Source organism: Triticum dicoccoides, chromosome 1B, assembly GCF_002162155.2.
Source record: "Triticum dicoccoides isolate Atlit2015 ecotype Zavitan chromosome 1B, WEW_v2.0, whole genome shotgun sequence".
NCBI lineage: Eukaryota > Viridiplantae > Streptophyta > Magnoliopsida > Poales > Poaceae > Triticum > Triticum dicoccoides.
In genome coordinates, this window is record NC_041381.1 from 515,943,445 (window position 1) to 515,948,538 (window position 5,094).

Sequence of the window (5,094 nt, forward strand, 5' to 3'; positions counted from 1 at the left end):
CGGGGCACGCAGGTACGGCGCGCATGGGACACGGCCTCGGGGCAGTGAGCGCGAGGCGGCAGCGACGCAAGGAAGCTGTGGCGCGTCGCGGAGAGGAGGAACAGCAGAGCAGTAGTAGCACAAGGAGCAGCCGAGCGCACGCGCATGACGCCACGGAGCAGTCGAAAGCGGCAAGGCGCACACGGACGGCGCGGTCAAGGCGTGCAGGCGTGGGTGCGCACGCGCGGTGTAAGATAGGGCGCGACCGGGGGCTCGCAGGCACGGACAGTGGGCGCGGTGAGCGGAGCTCCGACCATGGCGGCCGAGCTCGCGGGGCGACTACACGACGATGAATTGAGGTAGGTAAAAAGGGGTAATCGGCGGAGGGTCGGGTGTAGTGGCGGTGTAGATCGACGGCGATGATGGCGACACAGTGGCGGCCGAGTCAGGGAAGACGGCGATGACGACGTGGCAGCCGCCTCCTAGCTCCGATCCGGTGGTGTGGTCGAAGAAGAAGAACCCTCCGGGGCTCCTGGACATCCTCCGGTGGCGCTGGGAGCACGGTGGCCACGGGATCGAGCATGGCCATGGCGATGGTGCTACGGATGTGTGCTCGGGGAAGAGAAGTGGCGCGATGGAGAAGAGAGGGAGAGGAGCTAGGGTTTTCCAGGTGAGAGAGGAGAGGAGCTAGGTGCAGCGGCAGCTCTGTCCCAGAGAGAGAGAGAGAGAGAGAGAGAAACCTTACAAGGGGGCCCCACCCAGGTCAAAACCACCATTGACCAGTGCCAAATCAGCAGCGGGTGGAGAAAAACCAGCCAGGGGGGGTGTTTTGTCCGGTTTGGGTTTGTTTGGGGGGTAAAAGAAGCGGAAAAATAGATCAGGGGGTAAAGTGAACCACCCACTTTATTCAGGGTAGTAAAATGAACTTTTTTCAACTATCTAATTCCTGCTCTATGTATGAACTCCATAGGTTAGAGATTATTGTCTATCCACTGTGAATACAAAGCTGCATGTTTCTCCTTGATTTTGAATTGAACATTGTCATTTCTCTCCTTTCCATGGATAGAGGGTTGTAAAGCTCTAAAGACCGTGCCATTTCTCTGAAGCCAAATGTTCCAGCAGCCTAGAATTGTGATTTTCTTGCCAAAAGCTTTGGGCAGTTGTTCATTGGCAAACATAGTTTCTTCATAGACAGATTTACCTCTCCTTTCAATGGGGAGCAAGGAATTCCAGCAATCTTGAGCAAAATTGCAGCCCTAGAGCAGATGCGTAAGAGTTTCTTTAGCATTTTGGCTACAGGTGGGACAGTGTGGATCATCTAGGTGCATTCATTTTCTTTGCAACATGGATCCAGTGTTTACTATGCAGATGTCGATTTGGGGATATGCTTCGATTTGGCCAGACTTGGCGGGTGAAATATAGGTGTGCAATTCAAACTCGCCGTAATATGAGGCCTTCTATGCTTCATAGGGACAGGAATATCATACGAATAGAAAAATCATAGGAAATGAGATGACATGTATCTTAACTTTTATAGGAATAAAGATTTCATTTGATGCATAGAATAGAATTTGTTTACTGAGTTTAGGCTAGTGTTATTTTTTCTCTGAAATGTACAGGATTGGTTTCTATCCTGCAAACCAAAAGGCTCCAAAGGAATTTTTGCTTTGAAAATCCTATCCTATAGAATTCCTATAAAATTCTTGCAAACCTAAGGAGACCTAAGATGGAACCGCAGAGGTATGCAAACGGAGACAATTTTAAGGAGTGATTTGGTGATTTGTGTAAAGATGGAGCCACTTATTTTCTAAGTTGGCGTGGAGTTCTGTACCATTGGATCTTGCACAGAGATTCATATGCAGATCTTGTGAATTTGCAGAGAAAAGAATAACCAGAAAACCACAATCTGTTTGTATACCAAATGCATAGATACATTATGTATTTTTAATTATAAGGGTTTTGTTTATTTGTTTTCATTGTATGATTGTAGGTTTTTAAGTTTTGTATCTCTTTTAGTTTATTAGGCATTCAAATTTGTATTATCACCACCAGTCTTCCCAAAATCTAACATTGTTTCCACTTCCCAAAATCTAACATTGGTTTCTTTGGTATTTTTTGCTAAGATTTCTTGCCAAAGGCCCTCAAAATTGTAGATTTTGCATTCTCAATTTTTGTGTGTGTAGATTTTACAGTACTATTTATAAAGTAAGGCCTCGTTCATGACAACAAGGTTTTGAATACCCAAACCTCCCAAGTCTTTTGGCCTACACACATCAGACCATTTGACAAGATGGGATTTCTTTTTCTTACCAGCTTCCTGCTGGAGTAATCTGGAATAATTTGAATCTGAAGAAGTTCATCCTCTTATTTACCTCCACTGGCAACGCATAAAAAGCCAGTGCAGCGTTTCGGTGCCCAGACTCATCTGCACTCGGTCAGTAAAAAAATCAAAATAAATACTAGAAAAATTCAGAAAAAATCCATTATTTTGTGTGATAGATAATTTGATGCGTGAGGTTCGTTCCAATTTTTAGAGCATTTGGACATCTGAGTAGCTCTCAGCAAAAAAGACAAATCGGGTCAGAACAGTGCGTGAACAGTAAACATTTTTACAGACCCCGGATTTGTCTTTTTTGCAAAGAGTTTTAGATGTCCAAATGATTTAAAAACTGGAGCGGAGCTCACGCATCAAAATATCTATCACACAAAAATATCGAATTTTTTGAAATTTTCTAATATTTGTTTTGATTTGTTTCGTCGGGGTGGGTGCAGCTGAGCCCGGGCTCAAAAATGGATTACCGCATCATAAAAGTTCAGTATACTAGTGAGAGAGGATTGTATCTGAGTAATCCTACTGCCACTAGGCAACACTCTACCCTCGTTATCCATCTCTTAGATCCAGTTCAAAAGCTCTGCCCAATCGGTCATGTCGTCGGCGAGCACCTCATCGGCGCCTCCCTGCATCTCCTGCTGCTGCTGCTGCACGGGGCGGTAAGCGTGGCTAGACGACGTATTGTCGTTAGCTGCATGCCTTTTCCTCTTCTGACCCCTTCCCACTTCAACGTCTTCATTCGGCCATGCAGGCGCGGCGGACGACGACGACGCGCGGCTGCCTCCGGCGAAGGTAGTGCATGGCCGGCGGTCGAACTGCCGCATGTTGCCTGAACTTGTGTATAGCCGGCACAAGCTGAACTCGCTCCGCACCTACGAACAAACACAAACAATGCATTAATTTTTTATTCTTATCTGGGAGCACTCAGTATCATCTAACAAACCCCCGCAAAAAAGAAGAGTATCATCTAACAAAATGCGTTTAGAGTGTTAATTACCTGGAACACAGGGTTTGCTGCCGGAGCGGCGCCATCGGCATCGGCATCCACCCCGTCTTCCTCAAGGGCCCTGTACTCGTTCATCTTCCACTTGGTCTTGGCCCCGGCCGGCGCGCGGCCGCGGTAGAACACCATGGTCTTCTTGGTCCCGACGGGGCGGCCAGCGGCGGAGTAGACCAAGCCTGGCGTGCCCGCCGCCTTCCAGTACCCGGAGGGCGTCGTGCGGCTCGGCCGGCCGCCCCGCGCCTCCCGGTCCTGCCGTGCGCAGAAGTAGAACCACGGCTCCCCGTGGCCGGCGCCCCGGTGCACCTCTGCACGCACATACGCAGTCAGTTAGTAATGAGATGGCAATGCATTTCATTGCAGCATTGGAATGATCGACATGTATATGTGCCTGGGAGCTGCCATGGGTCGAGGGAGCAGACGTCCACGACGGGGATGACGTGCTCGATGTCGGCGCGGCGGCTGCCGTCGAGTTTGTGCCGGAGGTAGAAGCGCACCAGCTCCTCCTTGGTAGGTAGAAGCGGTACCCGGGAGGCAGCTCGGCCATGGCACAGGTCCGATTGATTTGATTTCTCTTCGCGTTCGCAACTGATCTTGATGGTTGAGCTCGAATGGAGTGAGAACGCCTGTATGGTGTACGTTCGTGGTGCGGGAGCTTATATAGGAGGGCGCGAGGGAGGCGTCGCGGTGCTCAATCGTGGAGAATTTTCTCATGTTGTGGTGGAAAAACTTAGCGAGAGTGGGGAGTTCGTTGTGTGTGGTGGGGAGAGAGGACTCGGTCAGTCTCATCCGTGTTCGAATTTCCCTTTTCATTATTATAAGAGTCTTGTAGTTAATTGATGTTGATTCAGTTCTGGATTTAACTAACCTGGCAGCCTGCACCGGTCACCATCTTCCATATGACGTGACTACGCGTGGGCGTGGCACGGCAACAGTGATGACAGGACGACATGCAGATCGACGCTGGTTTGAGGATGCTTTCACGGTAGGATTATTGCCTTATTGGTTGGATGACGAGACAAGTTGCTCTTTTGTTCATCCACGCTCGTTGGCAAAATAATCATATGCATGGGGTGGTTAGTTGTGCATTTGTAATTAACATGAACGAAGGTGACACGGGAGCTTTGGTGCTCGCGTGATATGGGCTCTCAGCCTCTCACGAGTTGTTGGATCTGAGATCCAATGGCCGCGGGCAGGGCTCATGCAACTTTGCACAAAAGCCCTGCATCAATCTCAAATTTATGTGCTGCTGGAGCTAGGATGTGACCCTAAGGTCATCTATAGTCGGGCATCTCAAACTGTACCCAAACGCCCGGGCGGACGGTCCGGTTACTGATCGGTCGTGAAAAACAGACCCAGACGGGTGTCTTAAACCGTCCTCAAATGCCCGGGGCGTCCAGCGCCCCTCATATCCAGCTAAATATGGACCGAATACGAGGTGCCCCGGGCGCGTCTGCCACGTAGGCTTGGCCCAGCCTGGCCCACCCGTGCCCCACAAATATCCTCATCTGGAAAACCCTAGACACCGATCAATCCGAACTCCACTTCACTCCCCTCTCCGTCCACTCCATATTCGATCCCCTCCAAACCCATTCGATGGCCGACGACCGAAGCAGCGTTGCCTCCGGTGGGGAATCCGGCTCCAATCATGACTAGGCGAGCCTGCTGCGTGAAGCGGAGCCCGGCGATATGGAGGAGGTTGTCCTCCGCATTGCGTTGTAGCGTTCGCTGCTCGACCAAGGCGGATCCGGCAGCGGCGGATCTACTTCGTCAGCGCCGGCAC

At 50.2% G+C, this 5,094-nt stretch overlaps 1 pseudogene; it reads right to left on the reverse strand.

The window, feature by feature from the left end:
* Positions 1–2,856: 2,856 nt before the first annotated feature.
* Positions 2,857–3,858, reverse strand: LOC119307681 (annotated as a pseudogene).
* Positions 3,859–5,094: the final 1,236 nt, after the last annotated feature.